This window comes from Ambystoma mexicanum, chromosome 8 (assembly GCF_040938575.1).
Source record: "Ambystoma mexicanum isolate Mex_15411 chromosome 8, UKY_AmexF1_1, whole genome shotgun sequence".
In the NCBI taxonomy this organism is placed as follows: Eukaryota; Metazoa; Chordata; class Amphibia; order Caudata; family Ambystomatidae; genus Ambystoma; species Ambystoma mexicanum.
The window spans coordinates 422903787-422925765 of NC_090929.1; the positions used below are offsets into that span (position 1 = coordinate 422903787).

General features: G+C 49.8%; 1 protein-coding gene across 4 annotated transcripts in view; it reads left to right on the plus strand.

Moving 5' to 3' along the window:
* Window positions 1-21979, plus strand: part of MTOR (mechanistic target of rapamycin kinase) — a 2476747-nt gene that overhangs the window by 2246238 nt on the left and 208530 nt on the right. The gene's annotated exons all lie outside the window — the stretch shown is intronic.

Below are 21979 nucleotides of genomic sequence, written 5' to 3' on the forward strand. Positions count from 1 at the left end.
GGCTAGCCCTGAAGGCTTTTCTGCCGACTGTGCGCAGAAAGAGTGTCCTGATTCTGACGGAGAACACAGTGGCCATGCACTACCTCAACAAAAAGGGGGGGGCAGGGTCACTTCCGCTGTGCAGGGAGGCAATACAGCTCAAGTTCTGGGCCATCCAGCAGGAAGTTACGATCTCGGCGGATCATCTGTCCGGAGACGACAATGAGACGGCGGACGCTCTGAGCAGGCAGAGCACGATCTCTCACGAGTGGGAGCTGGCTCAGGAGATTCTCCTGGAGATCTTCGCCCTTTGGGGGACCCCTCAAGTGGATCTCTTCACCTCCAGTATCAACCGGAAGTGCGAAAGGTTTTGCTCACAGGAATTTCCTCCAAAAGGTACCTTAGGAGACGCGTTCGTGGTGGAGTGGTCATTCCCACTGCTGTACGCGTTTCCTCCAGTCCCCGTCATCCCGCAAGTGCTGCGGAGGTTACGGAGGTTCAGTTCCAGGATGATCCTTATTGCTCCGGCGTGGGCCCGGAGGACGTGGTACCCGGACCTTCTAGACTTGTCCATCTGCCCTCCACGTCGTCTTCCCTACTGAGACGATCTGCTCTCACGGGAGGGGGGTCAGGTTCTCCATCCAGAGGTCAGATCCCTCAACCTTCACGCTTGGCTTCTGAAAGGTTGAGGTATAAGGATTGGGACCTCCCTGAAGACGTGATGGAGGTGTTGCTCTCGGCCAGGCGGCCGGCAACTAAGTCTCTGTACCGTTGCCGTTGGAGAAAGTTCTGCAACTGGTGCAGAGTTCAGAATGTGGATCCTTTTGAATGTGACATTCCCATAGTTCTGTCTTTTTTGCTTTCTTTGGCCCACAGGGGCTTGCAAGTGGGAACCATTAAAGGTTACCTGGCGGCGCTGTCCATATTTAAGCGCTCGCCTGAAGAGTGTTCCTATTTTAAAATTCCTTTAATTTCGCAGTTTTTGAAAGGGCTCACTAATGTGTTCCCTCCGTCACCTTTTCTGGTGCCAGGTTGGGATTTGAACCTTGTTCTTAAGTTTCTTATGGGTGCTCCGTTTGAGCCTTTACATTCTTGCCCTTTGAGGCTGTTAACTCTGAAAACTGTGTTTTTAGTTGTGGTTACTTCCGCTCGCAGAGTGAGTGAGTTACAGGCACTTTCAGTTAAGCCACCCTTCACTGTGTTTCACAAGGACAGGGTTGTCCTTAGAGTTCGTCCTTCTTTTCTTCCGAAGGTGGTTTCGCAATTTCATTTGAGCCAGAAGGTTGTTCTTCCGGCGTTCTATCCTCCTCCACATCCTGGTAAGGAAGAGGAGAGGCTCCATAGGCTTGATCCTAGGAGAGCGTTGAGCTTTTATATCTCGCTTATTTCCCGGGTCAGAGTGGACGATCAACTTTTCATTGGTTCCGCTGGAAAGCATTTGGGACAAGCTGTGACGAAACAGACTTTGTCTCGTTGGATTATTTTAGCTATCTCCAAGTGTTACTGCTTGGCGGGTAAGGACCCTCCAGCTGGCTTGCGGGCACATTCTACCAGAGGAGTGGCTTCGTCTACTGCCCTGCAGAGGGGAGTTCCTATTCGTCACATCTGTGATGCAGCCACCTGGGCTTCAGTACATAATTTTGTACGTCACTATTCCCTTGATTCCATCAGAGGGCAAGATCTGGCCTTTGGCAAGGCAGTTCTCTATTCCGCAATTTGATTGAGCATGCTAAATTTGTATTCTAAATTCTTTCCCACCTCCTTGCTTAGTACTGCTTTGGGAGTCTGTCATAGATATGGAATACGTCGGAGGACCCAATCCCCTCGAAGAACAAGTTACTTTCTTACCTGGTAACGTTCTTTCGATGGGATGGTCCGACGACGTATTCCATATCTCTCCCTCCCTGCCTTCCCCGCTGCAGAATTTCTTTTGCGATTGCAGCTTGCGTTCCGCAAGGCCTTGTGTGTCTGACTGGCAGAAAACTGGTGGCACACGTTCTGGGAAAAAACTATAACTGAGGCTATGGGCGTCGTGCGTCTTACTTATCACATCGGGTGACGTCGGCCGTCGGAGGAGGTCCTCGGGGACGGCGCATCAACGTCATCGACGCAGGGCGCAGACGCCAAAGATTTTCCGAAGCAGCACAGCTGTGGACATTACCTGTCATAGATATGGAATACATCGTCGGACCATCCCATCGAAAGAACGTTACCAGGTAAGAAAGTAACTTGTTCTTCTCTTCCAACGCCAGGAGTCTTCACAGAAGACCGTCATGTCGATTCCTATACTGGATGATGTCTGCGAGGAAGGTTTGGCCCTGATGAAGATGCCAACTACCACCCCCTCCAAGATAGACAGGCTGGGGAAGAAGTTAAGGGTCCCGGACTCGGGCCCCGGACTTGGGCCCCAAATGCTTGAGATCGCAGCCTTCTCCGACTCAGTGGTGTCTGCAGCCGCTCCGAAGAGCTTGTCGAACCCATCCTCCTCGTCAGTGGTACCTTCTGACTACCAGATGAAGCTTGATGCGGTGGGAAAGTGCATCATTTACACTGCGACCTCCACCGTTAAGGCCGCTAATGCCATGGCAATCCTGTGCCGCTACGACAGGGAGCGCTGGGATAATCTCGAGCACATTTTGGATTTCCTGCCATAGGAGTAGACGGTTGAGGCCCTGTCCCTGATCCAGGAAGGGGCGGTGGCCTCGGACCACGCCATCACAATGGCGCTTGACATCAATGATTCTGGGTTCTGTCAGATGGGCAATAGGGTGTTCCTCCGACGCCAAGGCTGGCTGAAGGCCACTAACTTCAGGGCTGATGTCCAGTCCAAGGTAGTGGGTATGCCCTTTGATGGGGACAATCTGTTTGATAAGACGGTGGACGATCTTCTCTGATCACTCAAGACAGATACAGAGACAGTGCTCTCGCTGGGGACACTGCAGCAGAGGAGGTTTTAGTAAGTTTGTTTCTCAAGGGGGAATTACAGCAAGTCCTCCAAGGGGTATAACACCCCCTATCGCCAACCCTCCCATTCAACGGCCCAGGAGGCCTACAGGGGCTGCTCACAGACATACTGCAGCGGAGGAGAATGTTGTCCTGGTCCGTAGGCCACGACGCAGACGCCAAAGCAGGCAGAGACACCTCAACCATTTTGAGGATTATGTTAAGGCAAAGAGCCTTGTGGCAAACCCGTCTAAATGTTACATTTTTTGTTAAAGAAGCAGAGACCAACACACTTTAAATGGCGAATGGGACTGACCACACTAAATGTTCTCCCAACAGTGGAGTACCTAGGGTTAACCCTTGTTAGGCCGGTGCAGTGATTATATCCAATATAAAACAACTAATGAAAAAAGACTAATTTTGAAAAAAAAACTAAAATGGGGTTGTGAGAGGGAATAGTGGTTTTGAAGGTGGGGGGAAAGTATTATTAAAACAAAAGGGGGAGCTTTGGGGGAGAAGACCCCCCCTAAACAATGAAAAATGAATTTGTTATTTTGGAATTAGTTATTTTGTATTTGTTATTTTTCATTAGTTCTGATTTCATTAGTTATAATTGTATGTAACTATTAGACCATCTGACTACAGGAATAGGAAAGAGGCAGTATGGGTTAAAGGGAAACAGTAAGCGGCTCGAATGGCATACATTAAGAAAAAGTATTGTAGCTTCATCCTACAACCACTACTGCAATTCTTCCCGTGTAAGGTGGTCCCAGCTGTGTTATATGGCATTGAAACGGGGAGCAGTCGATAAAATGGAGCTGAGCAAGTTAGAGGGACAGATTTGGAGGAGGGCTTTGGCCCTCCCGAGTTGTGTCCCTGCAATCATGCTGCGCTTCAAACTTGGCCTGAGCTCGATGATTAGTATTGTGCATTTGAAGAAGTTGTTATATCGGAAACTACTCCTGAGCAATCCGAATACACTATACACCCTGATGGGGAAACAGTCTAAATGTCTTAAGCGGGGTCAGTTTACTCCCTTCTAAAAGGACTGCAAGCAATTAATGGCACCATATGAAATCACCTCTGAGGCTTTGCTGGGAAACCCAGTCAAGGTAAATAAAAAAAGGTTTTTGAACATGACTGGGTCAGCACTTTTGATGAAAGTCCTATGGGGAAATATTTCTTAAGACTAAAAAAAAGGGGCTCTTTGCCGAAATATTTGAGGTAGTTTCCTGATAGCGGATATAGAGAAACCTTAATGAGACTTCATTTCAACCTGATTCAAACCCAGGGACGTTGTATTCACTAGAGGCTTAAGGGAAAGTGCAGAGTGTCGTTTGTGTAGGGAGACCACTGAAACACTAAAACATTTAATGATTGTGTGCCGGAGCTGCAGAAGACTAGGGTAGAACTCTTCAGCTCCTTTGTACATGATTTTCCGTCATTAAATGAGGAAACATTGTGGTACTATATCTTATTGGGTATTTCCACCCCACTCTTGATCAGAGTTGTGCAATTCTTAAAGGAAGTGGGGCTAACACATTGAAGTCCACCCAATAACCCTATGGTATAAACAGGCTTTTAGGAATGTAGATTTTCATGAAATGTGTATTTTAATTGATTTTATTGATGTTGAAATGATAAACTAAATGTGATGGATTTTTCTATGTACTGTACAAGGTTTGGAATAAACCATGTACAATAAATATTTTACAAAAAATAAGACTTTCAGTACTGAGAAACTATGTCTCTTTATGGATTTCTTGTAGTTTTTACAGCTGCACACATCACCCCACATTTGTGGCTGATGGATAAGGTCTTGAAGGTGATCATTTCCCTTATGGGGAGCCAGTAGGCTGCTCTCCTCGATGCAGTGATGTGGTCCCTTTTTGGGATGTTAGGAGCTGTTCGGAGATCGTTGTTTTGCATCACCTGTAGTTTGTGAATGTTTTTTGCCAAAATACCGGCAAAGAGGACATTTCAGTAGTAAAGCTTTGAGCCGATGACTGTTCTGGCAAAGGATAGAGTACTATCCATCGAAAGGAAGTTTCTGGGTGCATTTAAAAGTTTGATTGCATATGCTGCAGAAAATGCAATAGCATTAACCTGTTGGATAATGAAATGATGGGGTCGAGGTAGATCCCTAATGTTTTCACGACAGGCGAGACTGGGACAAGGGTGTCGTCTATGTAGAAAACTGACTATTGTTGATCAAGATTTTTGAGTAATGTTGGGGGCCCTACAAGAAGGAGCTCAGTTTTGTTTCAATTCAGGCAGAGGCGTGTAGCCACCATCCATGTCTGGATGGTAGAGTATACAGAGTTCAGGGTGTTGGCATCTTCTACATAATTGCCAGTGAGTGGGAGGAGGATCTGGGTAACATCAGTATTGTTGGTGTAAGCTATGCCGATGGTGTCGAGGATGTCAAAAAGGGGTCTGGTGAATATGTTGTGATAGGGGTTGGAGCAGCACAGGCATGCTCAGCAAATACTTTCATCACTCTCCCATCTAGGAAGGAGGCGATCCATTTGGAGGCTTCGGAAGAGAAGTTGGCTGGGGAGGTGAGATGGTGACAAAGAATATTGTGGTCTAAAGGGTCAAATGCGGCTGACAGATCCAGAAGGAAGAGGAGGGCTGGTTTACCCTTGTCTCTAATCTCATCCAGCTCTTTTTTTAGGTCGAGTAGTGCCGATTTTGTCCCTTGGCCCCGGGTGTAAGCCAGACTGGCGCATTCCTAGAATGTGGTTAACTTCTAAGAAGTGTTGAACTTTTAGGTAAGCTGCCTTGTCTTGAATTTCTAGAACAAAGGGATCTGTAGTGATTGGTCTATAGTTTTTAGGGGCTGTGGGATCTAGCAACGTTTTTTTAAGGAGTGGGAGCGCCCAAGCTTCTTTAAAACTAGTGGGCACTGTTCCTGTTGAGAAAGAGGCGTTTATGAAGGAGGCAATGAATGGTGGAGGGCCTCTGGGCAGTACTTAATTAAGGCCGCAGTGCAGACATCTTCTTTGCACCTAGATGGTTTTAAGTTTTTAAGGATAGCTATGACTTCTGGCTCTGTGACATCTTTGAAATGGAACTGGTGGGTATAGGGACTAGGATGTGGGGTTGTCATTGTGTAGTGTGTGGTGTCAAGGGGTGGGTGAAGGGAGGCTTGTTTACTGGTGATTTTATATTGAGCATATACATTTTATTGATCATAGCTGACTGCATATTTGTGCACCAGACTTCGTCCTTATTCAAGGTGGAAGGAGGGATTGCAGGAGTTTCCAATTCTCTGAAGATGTTGAATATTTCCCTAGTATTGGACTTGGCATTCATGATTCTAGAGTTGTAGGATGAGTGTTTTGCATTGAGGATTGCCTGCTTGTAAAGTTTTGCTAGCTTGGTGAACTCGGCTTTCACGGTGTCAGATGTTTATTTTTTCATGCAGATTCTGCTGCACGTTTTTTGTTACGGAGTTCGAGGAGGTCGGGAGTAAACTAAGAGTTTGAGTGCCCCACAGGTTTGGCCTTCCGAGGCACTAAGGGGGCAATGGAGTCCACTGCCAAGGTTAGGGTGGAGGCATAGATGTCCACCAGGGTAGTAGGGTCTCTAGAGAGAGGTGGCTTTAAATTGGGGGTGGGGGGGCTCTAGAAAGGGCTGTATACATTCCTTCCTTAGCTTACGTGAGCTACGTGCTAGAGAGGGTTGTAGGGGCAGAGTGGTGAGCTTGGGCTTCTTGTGGTGTGGGATGGTGAATCCAATAATGTTGTGGTCCGGCCAGAGGCAAGGGGTATTAGAATCAACGGTGATGGAGAAATTGATGTCTGCGATCCAATCTAGTGTACAGCTTTTCATATGTGTAGGATTGCTCAAGCAGATATGGAATCCCAGTGTTTTAAAGGAATGGTTCGGTCAAAAAATGTTATTGTCCCTACGGGTCGGCCATGTGTTTTTAAGCCTAAGTCGCTCGATTTTAGAAAAATTTCCTAAGGACCTTACCCGAGTTTTCATCCATTAAACGCACGTGAAAACAGGCATCAGGGAGCTGCCATTTTGTGATAATCCTATCACTTGCCCCATCGCCCTGGCTGACCTGTTTTTGCGGCACTAAATCATATCCCCTGCCCCTGAACCTGACATTATCAAAACATTCATATTCCCTGCCTCTCTCCGTGACGTTACTTTGCTGCGTAGGCAAACGCGCGCAGTCGTCTTCTACGCGACTTCACACAGAACCCGGAAACGAACACAGATCAACTCACAACACAGCGCGCCACAATTCGGAATATTAAACTGTGCTTTAAAATCAAACACCAATACGGTACATTTGGTAAAGTACATTTATTTGACATTAAATGTTTAGAGAATATTCAGCAATTGGCATATTAAATCGGAATGGATTTTTTTTTTCTTTTCTCTCGATCCGCAAATCCGCTAAAGTTTATCGTGAGTCACGCGCTGTTCCGTTATGGTACACAGGGTGTTGGTTTTCGTTATAAGAAGCAATTTGGATGCACGGTGAACCGCAAGGCTGTTCCATCAACTAGGCACTAGGCCACCGTACAGGTTGATATGTTGCTTCTAGCTGCTTGTACTGCGTAAGGGCATATGGGCCCTTGGCGATCGTCCCATAAAATGGTCATCGTTGTGCAGTTGTTTACAAGAAGCTGCAGCTGGCGATTAAAAAATCCATCGGCCAGGGTCTGGAATAGGTGGCAGTAACAGTACGGTAGGATGTACCTGTTTAGAAAACATAAAAATTGAAATTAGTCTCACCAGCCGATCTTTATTGCTATTATTCATAGACCCTACGCACTGCACTCCTTGGATGCCATAAAGGCGTTTGATTCCATCTTCTGGGAGTGGTTGCTGGCGGTGCTTCGAGAATTCGGCTTTGGAGAGAATTTAATTAGGTGGGTCAAGGTCCTCTACACCAAACCGAAAGCACAAGTGAAATCTGGCTGGTTTATTTCTGCAGCATGGGACATTCAGAGGGGCGCTACGCAGGGTTGCCCACTCTCCCCTATGCTATACATCCTGGTACTCAAACCCATTGTCATCTATTTTCGAAAACAATTTTTTGATGCCGGAATACAGCTAGATGGGACGGACCATATAGTATCCCTGTACGCGGACGATGTCCTCCTCTACATTAGAGATCCGCATCTGAACGTCCCGACCATGCTGGAAGTCCTTAATAACTTTGCTAAAGTATCGGGCATACGTTTTAGCAGAAATAAGTCCTGTCTCTTCCCATTGGGGAGTCTCAGACGCATGCACCCTGACGACCTGCCTTCACTGGGGGTGAGTTGGCACCTAACCACCTTCCGCTACCTGGGAATCAACATATACCACACGCCTGAATTCGTGCATGAAAACAATACAGTGGCAGCACTGCCCCCTCTGCGTAGGTCGATTGGATTTTGGTCTAAACTCCCCCTGTCCATGTTGGGAAGAGCTTCCATCATCAAGATGATCGTTCTCCCCAGATTTCTTTACGGATTTCAAAATGTGTTTTATTATATCAAGGCCCCCTTCTTTCGGCTACTGGGAACAATATTTAAGGACTTTTTGTGGGGCAATGGCAGACAAAAGCTGGCGCTATCCACGCTGACCCTCCCGTATGGACAGGGCGGCATCCAGCTTCCTGATTTGGAGAAGTATTGCTTATCAGCCCAGCTCAGCTTTGTTGCCAAATGGTTGGCGGACGAGGTCACTCCAGAAACAGCACTGTTCCACCACTCGATTGCTCCCATCCGGCTGAATAAGCTCATTTGGGCCCCCCAGCAACTCACAGGTGAGACCCCCTTCTTGGTTGCTCTTGGCAGACAAATATGGCACAGAACAGTATCGCTCCTCCACCTGAAGCATGCATATGACCCGGACATTCCGGTCCTTGCCGACTTATGCCGGAGCAGCATTGATCTAGCAACCATCAGGTATTGGGAAAGGCTGGGAGTGTACACCTGGGAGGACCTATATCACGAGGGCTCCTTCAGAGACTTTTCTTCCTTACAGTCCAAAGATGGCATGCCCAGCGGCCAGTTCCTGTGATATCTCAGAATCCGTAAACTTGCATGTGCTAAATGGAATTCCTGGCCCAAGGAGCCTGAGTCTATTCCCTTTTTGACACTCCTTTACGGGTTGGGAGAGGGATGGAGACCGGTGTCCCAAATATACAAACACTTATCAGACAGGCTCAATCCCCGTAGCCCTGACCTGAAACTTAAACTGGGGCTCGAAATGACCGATCGATGGAGAATGGGGTAGAGCATTGGCGTTCCCTAAAGAGGTTTCCCAAAACTCTAGATTCAGAATGATTCAGCTTAACATTCTATATTGCTCGTACCTTACACCCCACAGAATAGCAAAGATCTACGATCAACCCCAACATAACTGTTCATGGTGTATCCGAGACAATGCGGACCTAATGCACATGTTCTGGGAATGCATCAAAACCCATCAACTCTGGGCTGCGGTGGAACAAACCTGTAGGAAGGCTGGCTTGACCAGGTATGAATGGTCTCCCGGAGAGTGCCTTCTAGGAACTTATCCCAGACTAGCCAAAATTAAGCATACTGTGAAGCTCATGGATCTATCGTGTATCCTAGCTAAAAGGACCATCGCCATGGCGTGGAAGCGGCCTGGCGGCCCACGAATCCATGCATGGCACAGTGAACTTGAACGTTGGGGTAGGGGCAGAGACTTCGGCCTGGAAGGAAAGCATCGCCAGGTCCCCCGATGATGCGAGTCAGACATTAGATGCTTAGAAGACCCTCACATGGGCTTTGTTTCATACCTCCAATGACTACAAACCCCCCTGAACGATACAACCCTGCACAAACTGATCTACCCTTTACTTGACACCCTGCCTGCCCATCTGTTCAGGCTCCTTCCCTCATCACCCCTCATAACCCTCTTAAAGTGATTGCTTGTTAATTATGTGGAGACGCCAATGTTAATGTTTTATGTTGTACCTATCTGTTGTTTATTACTTGCTTGGCTCATTCAAATAATTCACCTTTTGGTTGCAGTTGGCACCCATTGTCATACTGCTGTTGTACTTATTATAAATGGCAATTAAGAAATGTAAAAATAAATTGGAGTGTACATGGTGTTTGGTACCTTGGCCATTATCGCCCCTGACAGCACACAATGGCAGCGCTCATCCCCGGGTGCGAACTGCCTTTGATGATGGATGGGCCGGTGGGCGTGCAGACAAGGCACAGGAAGACCGCTGAATGGAGACACACTTATGTGGATTGCAGGGGGGCGGCCTGCATCAGGCTTGGCCTGCCTGGAGACACGGGGTCTGAGGAGGCCATGTGAGCGATGGCCCCTGGGCGTGGGATACCTTTTGAAGTTTACATAGTGTTTGGCGCCTTAGCTGTTATCGCCCCTGACAGCACACCATGGCAGCGCTCAACCCCGGGTGCGAACTGCCTTTGACGGGGGGAGGGGGTGGATGGATGGATGGATGGGTTGGTGGGCGTGCAGATAAGGCACAGGAAGACTGCTGAATGGAGACACACTTCATTCATTTAAAAAATCGAAACAACCGTTGTTAAAATATATGTGGTGTTTTATTTTGTATCTTATTTTGATGGCACAAAAATACAAGACTTTACACATTGTACAGGTCGGGTTGCAGCACAGCTAGGGAAAAGCCCCTGTACTGACCGCTGTCACTGGGGAAAGTTTGTCTTATGGCACGAACGCGTCAGGCGGGTATTACTCTTCGAACGCGGTGTCCAAGCCTCCCGTGAAGCCACCATGTAAAGGAACGATAGGCCACCAGCCTGTACCACCTGTGAAAAAGAATGAAACAAACTGTTTTTAAATGACCAAGATAAGTTTAATAAACGTTTGTTGTCAATGACAATTCTTGTAACTAATGGCATTCTGCTCGGATAAATGCCATCTAGACAATGCACACTATTGAACGACTTTCATGCGTTACAATGATATGTAGATGTAAATTTTGGATATAGGAGACGACCATGAAATAGTAGTGGCATCACAAGCAGAGTATACTTACTAGTTCTCCAGCATGGGGTCTGGCATGGATTCACATGCTCATGAATATTCCCCGTCGTCAGGCTGGGAATCCTCGGTAAAGAAAAATCAGTATCAGTTTCGTTTCTGATCTGTCTTTCGTAGTAGTAACCAATCACTGATCTCTGCGTCATACTGACCACAGCCAATGACTGCCATCTCCCTAAGCCCCGCCTCTGGCAGCCATCTTCAGATTTTTACCGCACGTTCAAGTGTTGGGATCCTCGTGCTATTGCTCTCGAGCGTTAGTGCTTTTTTCGCGCTTTTTCTTAGAAAAATGTTCTCTTTTTTCGGTCAAAAGAGCCTCAAGCTCCACCGTTTCTTTATCCGATCAACAGGGACCCGTGTCGGATTCTTCTACGCCCCTTAAGGGTGAAGATTTCGTCGAGCCACGCTTTTGGAAGACTCCACAAGTTTCTCAGGCTCTTCTCGAGCATTGCCCAGGAGAAGGGAAGCTCGATGCCCGGAAAGCTGTTCAGGGTCTGCCCTGGATGCCAGCTTTAGAATGTCTTTAAGGAGGACGAACACTCCCTTTGCCTTTACTGCCTGCATGAAGACAAGACGCACATGGAGAAGGACTGTGCGTTTTGCGGCAATATGTCGGAGCGGACCATGAAGGACCGCCATCAGCGTCTCGCAAACTGGTTGGAAGGAAAGAGCCCGTCAGGCGAGAAGAAGAAGAAGAAGTCCGAGCGGTCTTCTAAGACCTTTGAGGGCGCCCCGGCGACGGGGGTCCAACAGAAGGCCAAGCACCGCAAGTCCGCTGGCACCGGGAGCGCCGAACGGTCGGGTTCTACGGGTGCCAGGCAGGGCGCATCCTCCCCGGCGCCATCAACCACGAGCCAACGCTCTGGCTCGGGTAAGAGGAAGGCCGAGCACCCGGCGAAGCTCCTGGAGAGACCCCGGTCGTGCTCGAAGGCCCCATCGGAGGGGGAGCGAGGTGGTGACCCTCCCCCCAAGGAGAATGCAGTGAGCGCACCTAGGTGGTGAAAGCCTTGATCCATCCGGCCAAGGCCTCTATTGAGACAGTCGCGGCGGCCCTGGCTCAGCCTGTGGAGGCTACACCAGTGGTGGCGACCTCGGAGCCCAGAATCTCCCTGCCACCGCGGAGGGAGTCCTCTTTCATGCCCATCGACAGGACCCCCGTGAAACCTCCGACGGAGAAGAAAAAGGGGGGGCAAGAGGTCGTTGTGGATTCGGCCTCAACCTCTGAGGAGGAGCTGATCGAAGTCTTAGGCCACGGCGCTGGCGTGGAAGAAGACCATCCTGTCGGGAGGGACCCCGACATGGGAGACGACGAGAACGTCGAGGGTGCCGACGGGGCTCCTGATCGCCCGTCGGAACCCCCTCAACCAGTGCCGCAAGACAACTCAGCGGCCATTTTGTTGGCTATACAGTCCTTATGCTCGGAGATAAGGACGAGACTGCCATTACCACCAACGGAGGAACCGCTCCCGACGGGGGACCCGGAGCCAGGCCCTTCTGGGAGCCCTCCTCTTAAGAGAAGAAGGATTCATCCTCCACCTCCTTTTCAACCATCGCGCCCTGCTCAGCCCTCCTCCCCGTCCACGACACGTGGGGATGATAAGGGGACTGACATGGCCGCGACGGGAACAGACGACGAGGTTTACTACGAGGATCTCCCGTCGTCACCTCCCACCCGGGCTTCAACGCTCGACGAGATTGAATCGTTTCACGCCATGATCGCCAGGGCATCCAAGCTTTTCCAGCTCTGCCCGGAAGAGAAGAAGAAGGAAGGTTTCCTTTATCAACGGCGCGAGACCAAGAGGAAGACGGTCCTCGCTGTACCTCTACTGGACGATATCTGGGATGAAGGTCTCTCCCTCCTCAAGAACCCATCCACAACGCCGGCTAGAAGGGATCGGTACGAGAAGAAGTACCGGGTCCCGGACGCGGCCCCCTTGTGCCTTCAGGCACAGCCGACCCCGGACTCGGTCGTCTGCGTGGCGGCCAGGAAGAAAGCGGGGGGGCGCGGCCTCTACGTCAACCTCCCCGCCGGACGGTGAGGGAAAGAAATTGGACACGATGGGACGCAGAGTCATCTCATCGGCAGCGACGACGATTAAGGCTGCAAACGCCTTGGCTATCGTAGCCCGCTACGACAGGGAGTTGTGGTACAAACTCGCCCCCCTGCTGGACTTCCTACCAGACGACAAGAGGGCGGAGGCCCTAGAGATTTTGCAGGAAGGAGAAGTGGCGGCGGACCACGCCATTACGATAGCGACGGACATCGCTGACACTGGATTTCGCCAGTTGGGCAACGGCGTGTGCCTTAGGTGGCGTGGATGGCTCAAGGCTACTGACTTCCGTCAGGACGTGCAGACTAGAGTCTTGGACATGCCGTTCGACGATTCCCTACAAGCCATCAAGGCGGACACGGAGACGGCCCGGGCTCTTGGTGTTCTCCAGCAACGATGGCCGCCCTTTCGGAGCGGCGGAGGCAAACAGGGTGCCTCCAAAGGTTCCAGCGGCGGATTTTCCACCTATTGTCAAGCGGCCCGTTTGTCGTCACAGGAAGCCTACAGGGGACGAGGCAAGTCGGGCGGACCCCGCCGTCGTCGCCAAGGAGGACAAGGCGGCAAAGCCTCGTCGAAGCAGGACTGAACCGGCCGTGGGGTCGGGCCTCCACCAAAGCACCCCGGTGGGAGGCCGGCTGGCGAGCTTTGTCAGCGTGTGGGAGTCCATCTCCACTGACCGTTGGGTGCTGGACGCCCTGGCTCAGGGTCATGCGCTTGAGTTTCTAAAGAGGTGCCTGCGCGTCCCCCCTGTGGCCAGGAAGGAACATCACGTCCCTCAACTTCTCTTGGAGGTAAGGGCGATGCTCAGGAAGGGCGCCATCAAGCTCGTCCCAAAGAGGCTTCGGGGCTCCGGAGTTTGCTCAAGATACTTCCTCGTGAAGAAGAAGACGGGAGGATGGCGGCCCATCCTGGACCTACGACGACTGAACAAATTCATCAAGGCACAGAAGTTCCGGATGGTCACCCTCCAACACGTCCTGGGTCAACTGGAGGAGGGCGATTTCCTGTCGTCGTTGGATTTGGAGGATGCCTACTTCCATATCCCCATCCTAAAGGGACACCGAAAGTTTCTCAGATTCGTGGTCCAAGGGCGTCACTACCAGTTCAGAGCCCTTCCCTTCGGATTGAGATCGGCACCCAGGTTGTTCACCAAGTGCCTCGCACCGGTGGCGGCGCGGCTGCGCCTAGAGGGGATCCACGTCTACCCCTATCTGGACGACTGGCTCATCCGAGCAAAGACGAAGGAGCTCGCCTTGGAGCTCACGGCAAGGACCGTCCAACTACTCACGGACCTGGGATTCTCCATAAACTACGCCAAGTCCCACCTGGTGCCCGCGCAAGACGCACTGTTTCTGGGAGCGAAGCTCGACACAGTGTAGCTTCTGGCCTCCCCGTCGGAGGAAAGGACGAGGGCCATCTTGGGCAAGGTGCAGCGGATGCTGGTTGCGGACGCGGCCAGGGTGAGGTCCATCAAGTGCCTCCTCGGAATGATGTCTTCTTGCATTTATCTCATCCGCCTGTGCAGGCTCCGGATGCACCCGTTGCAGGAGTTCCTGGACGCGCGCTGGATCCAGACGACAGGCAGCTTCGAGGAGAGGATCACACTCGACGAGAGTTTCCGACGAGCGATCCGGTGGTGGGGCACCCGCGCGCATCTGACAGCGGGCATGGACTTCCAGACCCCGGGCCACCAGAAGACAGTGACCACAGATGCCTCCCTGGAGGGATGGGGAGCGCACACCGAAAACCTGCATGCGAGGGGTCTTTTGCTGCCGGCGGAGAGGTCCCTCCATATCAACGTCCTGGAACTCTGTACAGTGTTTTGGGCCCTCAGGTCCTTTCTTCCGTCCCTCAAGGGCAAGGTGGTGAGGATCTTCACCGACAACACCACCGCCATGTTCTACATCAGGAAGCAGGGCGGTACCAGATCCCCAGCCCTTTCCAAGGAGGCACAGTATCTGTGGCATTGGGCCGTCGCCCAAGGGATGTTTCTGGTGCCGTTTCATCTGGCAGGAATAAAAAACACCATCGCCGACTCGCTCAGCAGAGAGCTGCGCTCGTGCCACGAGTGGGAACTACGACAGGATCTAGTGGACCGCCTCTTCCGACGGTGGGGCACACCCCAGATCGACCTGTTCGCGACGGCGACGAACTCCAAGTGCCGGAGGTTCGCCAGCAGGTTTCCCCAGCCGAGGAGCATGGGCTATGCTTTCTCGTTCCCCTGGGAGGGCCTGTTCCTATATGCGTTCCCTCCATTGCCGCTGCTGATCCGGCTCATCAACCAGCTCAAGAGGTCACGGTGCAGGATGATCCTCGTCGCACCTGCGTGGCCGAGGCAGATATGGTTCCCGGACCTTCTGGACTTGTCAGCGTCCCCGTCAATCAAACTGGCAGTGGACGCGGATCTTCTCTCCAGGGAAGGAGGCGCCATCCTCCATCACGACCCGAAGTCGCTGAACTTGCAGGCCTGGCTCCTGCAGCGTTAGAGTTTGGAGGTTACGACATACCGGCCGACTGCAGAGAGGTTCTTGCAAAGGCCAGGGCGTCCTCAACTCTTAAATGCTACGGACACAAATGGAAGAGGTTCTCTGTCTGGTGCCAAGCACAGAAGATTAACCCTCTACGGATTACGGCTCCCCAAGTACTGCCGTACCTGCTGACGCTGGCCAAGGCTGGACTGGCGCACGCTTCCATCAAGATTCATCTTGCTGCGATCTCCCGATACACCAGAACCAAGGGACGGTCGTCTTTGTGGTCTCATCGTCTGGTGAAAGAATTCATGAAGGGACTGTTCAAATCGTTCCCGCCGGTGAAGGCCCCGGCCCCGGCGTGGGAGCTCAACGTGGTGCTGACCAAGCTCATGGGAACTCTGTTCGAGCCTCTGTACTCGGCTCCGTTGAAGTTCTTGTCATGGAAAACAGCGTTTCTTGTGGCCATCACCTCCGCACGACGGGTGGGAGAGATCCAGGCCCTTTCCTGCAAGCCCCCGTACTTGACTTTTCACGACACGAGGGTAGTGCTCAGGACGCACCCCTCCTTCATGCCCAAGGTGCCGTCGGACTTCCACCTCAACGAACCCTTGGTGTTGCCTGTTTTCTTCCCGTCGCCTTCGTCGCCGGCTGAAAGGACTTTGCACTCTCTGGATGTGGCTAGAGCGCTGAAGTTCTACGTGGACCGCACGAAGTGTTTTCGGAAGACGTCACAACGTTTTGTGAACTTTGGACCTGTCAATCAGGAGAAGGCTCTCTCAAAGGCTTCCATTTCCAGATGGCTCTCCGGCTGTATCATGTACTGCCATCGGTTGGCAAACCGACCGCTGCCTGGCCGTCCGAGAGCCCATTCCACCAGAGCGATCGCAGCTACCACGGCGTTCCTATCTGGTGTGCCCTTGCTGGACATCTGCAGGGCTGCTACGTGGAGGTCGACGCACACCTTCACGAAATTCTACTGCATCGATCGGGATTCCAGGGAGGAGTCCAGGGTCGGCCAAGCAGTGCTGCGCAACCTGTTCGCCTAAGGTGAGCCTGGTGAGGAGGTAAGAATTGCTTAATGTTGAGTTTTGATGTAATGCTTAATGTTGAGCCTTTGCCACCTCCCGTGGTTGTGCATGTGTGTACTGCTATGTATTCTTTTATTCATGAGCATGTGAATCCATTCCAGACCCCATGCTGGAGAAGGAACAAGTTACTTACCTGTAACTGTTGTTCTCCAGCATGGGTCTGGCATGGATTCAAATGCGAACCCTCCCGCCTACCCCTCTGCGGCTCTTCATTTGGTCATACTGCCTCTTCACGTGCTACCAAATCTGAAGATGGCTGCCAGAGGCGGGGCTTAGGGAGATGGCAGTCATTGGCTGTGGTCAGCATGACGCAGAGATCAGTGATTGGTTACTACTACGAAAGACAGATCAGAAACGAAACTGATACTGATTTTTCTTTACCGAGGATTCCCAGCCTGACGACGGGGAATATTCATGAGCATGTGAATCCATGCCAGACCCATGCTGGAGAACAACAGTTACATGTAAGTAACTTGTTTCCTTACTCGGATTACGAGGACGGACAGTTGCGCGAAGTTCGTGCATAAGCACCATCATTATCCTCAACACAGACCGTGTGAGGCAGGCTGCCCTAAAGTCTGGCAGCTCGGTGATGCATTGCGGCCGTGGATCGCCTTCCGAAATGTAGGCCACGCATCCAGAGTTTTCACAGCAGCTGCAGTTCTCGTCCTCGTTTGGCATTAGCTTGCACCGATTGCATGTGCACCAGGTGGAAACACCGTCCATGCGACTAAGTCCAGGGTCTTCATCCGTTGATTCGTCCTGCCAACTGCCATCCGAAGCCCCATCATTTTCGCAGGTTTCCCTTTCCAGTAGTTCCTCCTCGGTATACTCGGGTTCGTACATGTAGGGCATTATTGTAGCCATTGTGTGGTAAACAAACTAAAATAATTTATTGCAGTGGTACAGGTGTTCACACGGGCTACAAGCAACAAAGGTAGCTGACCAGAGCACAGAAACGAGTCACAGAATACTCAAAGAAATACAGTGAGAGGAATGGAATCGAAAATCTGCTGCTGTGTTGTGAAACGGTCTGTTTATACTTATTGAGGAAAGAGGCGTCCTTCCATTTCCATGGCGACACGTCATTAGCTGAAGCGCAGCGATTGTTGACACGAGACGTGCTTTGGCGTTGTGAAATGGGCGGTACGCGTCTGCTGATGACAGGCTCAGAGGCGGGGGATATGATTTAGTGCCGAAAAAGCAGGTCAGCCAGGGCGATGGGGCAAGTGATAGGGTTATCACAAAATGGCAGCTCCCTGATGCCTGTTTTCGCGTGCGTTTAATGGACGAAAACTCGGGTAAGGGCCTTAGGAAATTATTTCTAAAATCGAGCGACTTAGGTTTAAAAACACATGGCCGACCAGTGGGGACAATAACATTTTTTGACCGAACCATTCCTTTAAGGGTGTTAGCCAGTGAGGCGGCTTGAAGGTCGTGGGGATCGGTGAGGCCTAGATTTAGGTCACCTTCACCTCATACAATGATTTTGCAGGAGGTTTTGATGTTGTCATCAATGATGTGGAGGAGGTTTTCTTCGAAGTTCATGTTGGGGCCAGGAGGAAGGTATATGAGGTACCTGGTAATGGTACATGTGGGTGAGGTGCAGTACTTAACTGAGATTATGTCTCCTTGTCCATCTAGGTTAGTGTCAAATTACCTGATGGGGAGAGATTCTTTGGCCAGGAGGGCAACACCGCCTCCTCTAAGGTTTGGTCGTTCTTTACAGTAGATTACATATCCTAGGGGATAGCAAATAATAGGGTTGGCCCTGATGCCTCATGTAACAATGTTTTGGAGATATCTAGTGCATCTAGGTTCTGAGAGGTGATGAGGTTGTTAATGTCTTGGCCGTGCGTTGGAACGGAGTGGGCATTAATCAATGCATAGTTAAGGAGGTCGTCCCATGCTAGTGTTCTAGGTAGTTTGGGTGTAGGTGGTGGTAGCATTTGGGCTGTGGGTCTGTATGTTCACATTAGGAGCCAGGTTGTAAACAATTGTCATTAGAGGTAAGGCTGGGACGGTTATCGTGGGCAGTTCCATTTGGGCTACAGGCAGTGGGAGTTTGGCTGGAGACTTGGGGGGGGGGGGGGGGGTTTGGGGGTTACAGACATTGCTGGATTCATAGACATTTGTCTTACAAGGGTACTTATGTGAATTAACATCTAAACTGCAGACATTGGCGTCACAAGGGCTGTGATCCTTGGTATGCACTTTTGCATTTGGCTTATAGGCAATAGTAGCATGGCTAGAGGCGGTGGGTGGGTTATATTCTGCTGTCGGGTTGTAGGCATACAGGTTGTTCACGACATTGGTGTCATCATAAGCATTTGGCCTAAGGACCTAGTTGCAAACATTTTCATTTGGGCGGCAGGCACTGGCAATGCAGTCAGAGTCAATAGAGAGACAAACATTTGAAACATTCATACTAGCATTGACTGGGTTATAGACAGCATTCAGCTTGAAGGCATACAGGTTGTTCACGACATTGGTGTCATCGTAAGCATTTGGACTAAGGACCTTGTTGCAAGGAACTGTCCTTTGGCCATATTGTTCTTTGCCCTTCTTCCTGCTCTCTCAGGTCTGGAATTGCCATATATGGGCAGCCCTCTCCCAGGGTAATGCTGCCCCTTTCCCAGACAACAGGCAGTTTGTCTAGTTGCAGTATTTATCCTGTTGCTGGGCAGATGTTTTGGCCAGAGGCTATCCATGATTGGAAAGCCACTGCCAGTTTGAGTGATGCAAATCCTTACCGTTGGTGGACCTGGGCGAGCTTCCAGTGTAGCCATTCAACAGATAATCATTGAAGCCATGACTCCTGCAGCTGACCAGCACCAACTCTAGTGAAGTCCCGGTGAAGCCCTGCTCCTCTGTCCTAATCTCAAGACGACCCTTGTTGGTGCTTCGACCCCTGGACCAGTGGGAACCATCAATCCTGACCCCTGCATGAGGATCTGTGCCTGCCTTCGGAACTGTCCCTGGACCAATCAGTGGCTGGAACAGCTCTCTCCCGGGCTCCCTCAGATCAGCCATCGACATTCTGAGTGCACCTTTGGAATTTGGAGGATCTTCAGCTTGCACTACAAGATGCCTGACTGTGGTGACTCCTATTGCAATCCATCTTCTTTGCTTCCTGGAGGTATCCTGAGTTCACCTGCTCCACAGAAGACTTCATCTTTTCCTCGCTTGGCTGTTCAGATGGAAAGTGCCGAAACTGAGAGTACTGCAAATGACCGAAACGAAATCTCGACACTGAAGGTTGAAAGTGAACCCGCGACACCTATGCTTCCCTTGTCCATCCAAGCACAGAAGATTGTGTCCCCAATTGAATCCGCAACCTTAGCATTGGTCTCTGGAGAAATCAGTGTCTGGGGTAAGTTAACATAACTGTTCATTCTCTGCCCCCAGCCCTGCCACTTTTCTCCATGGGGTTACATGGACATAAAGTGCTGTCCCTATCTTAAACTTTTCTGACTTTTGTTGGTGGTTACCAGATCAAGGATCCCTTCCTAGGCCTATCCCAGTGAATTGGTATTGAGTGAGTTACTTAACTGAACTTTCCTTATCTTTTTGAACTTTGGGTCATAACCACTGGCATCTTCCAATCACATAGTAAGCCTTCCTCAAAAGTGTACTTTGGCACTGATGACACAAGGCCCCAAACTATTTTAGGGCTGAATGTACTAAGTGTTAGGGAACTGTTTTATGATTACTCTGAAATTATTCTACTGAACTTAATGTATCTTACTACTTAACTGTTTTACACTGGTCATTGAATCAATTCAATTTAATTTAGATTTCTCTATTAACAATAAATAAACACACATTACAGATAAAATAACAAGACAATTCCAAATACCGCCCATCACCAATTAGAGTCATGTTTAAACACCAATCCCAACCGCACATAAATACATTTTTTAAAACTAGATAAAATCAAACCTGAACCAACATTTCAATTATCTTGCAAGACGGATTAAAGCAGCCCAGACATATTCATACAAATTATAAACAAAATCTACATTATTGCAATTCATGATATACCGCAATGCCTCCCCCACAGTGCATTGAGTCTAAGGCTTTCTGTCTTCTCCTCAGGATTAATGAATATATACGTTTTATAGTAAGTGTGTGACAATGTTTTCCTAGAGGTTTCATTTGCTTGTGTGTATTTTAAAGGTCTAGTAAATAATGTTATGAATTTGCACTTATCTGTCTAGTTGGAATTTTTGGTGTTGTGGACTCGTAGCCCTAGACCACTGCCCCACCCCTCCTGATTCTAAACCTTGCCACGCTAATACCTTACTTTTATTGGGTTTAGCTAGACTTCAATATCTTCCCTGGTCACCATCTCAACAGTTGTCCCTAGCTGTCTGTGGAGGGAAGGCAAATTAACAAGGGGGGGGGTCCTGGGAATCCATCTGCCAGACATTAGTCCTAGTTACGAGAGACTTACCCAGAGTCTTTAGCTCACTATCTTTCACAGAGAAGAAATATCCCAAACATATCAGTCTTTGTCCTGCCCTGGGGCAGTCCAGCACCGAAATTCTAGGCAATTCTCCTCTGAACAAGAGTACCAACAGCAACCCCAGACAAGTGTTTCGGTCTGGCTGGACCTCATCAGTAGGGTGGAGCTGTGCCTCTCTAAGAATAGTGAACAATGGATCCACGTCTGGATTCCCCTAGTAACTTAGGGTGAGACCAAAGTTACTTAAATATGCAAATTAACAAGGGGAGTCCTGGGTGTCCCTCTGCCAGACATTAGTCCTGGTTACGAGAGGCTTATCTAGAGTATATAGCTCACTATCTTTCAAAGAGAAGAAATATTCCAAACATATCAGTCTTTGTCCTGCCCTGGGGTAGTCCAGCACCGAAATGTTAGGCAATTCTCCTCTGAACAAGAGTACCAACAGCAACCCCAGACACGTAGCCAAAGTAGATATTTCTTATCAAACGCCATAAAAAGTGTTTCCTAGCCCAGGGGGTAAAGGTGGGCATTTTAAGACCATCCAAATTCAGAGTTATATAGTCTAAGAAAGAATACATCTTCTGGGTTGCAGAGACGGCTGAAGAACTGCTGAAGAAAGTTCAAGACAAAATTACACCATAGGGTTCATATGCTGTGTTTTTAACGAGGTCAGGTTCCTCATTTGCACATTACTCATGCATATATATATATATATATGTGTTGTGTTTTTGTGGTAGCGGTCTGGGGGGCAGGACGGGGTAGATGGGCGGTTTCGAGGGAATCCCCCATTTCAAAATATAAAAAGAATTAGATGAAAGCCACTGTGGGGAAAAAGACAAAGTAATCTGCAAACTGGAAAAGTGACCTTGTTAAAACACGTACAACTCCACTAGTAGTGGAAAGAAGAATTCTCGAGCCACGGGCATGTAGCCTAATAAATGATTGTCCACTTCT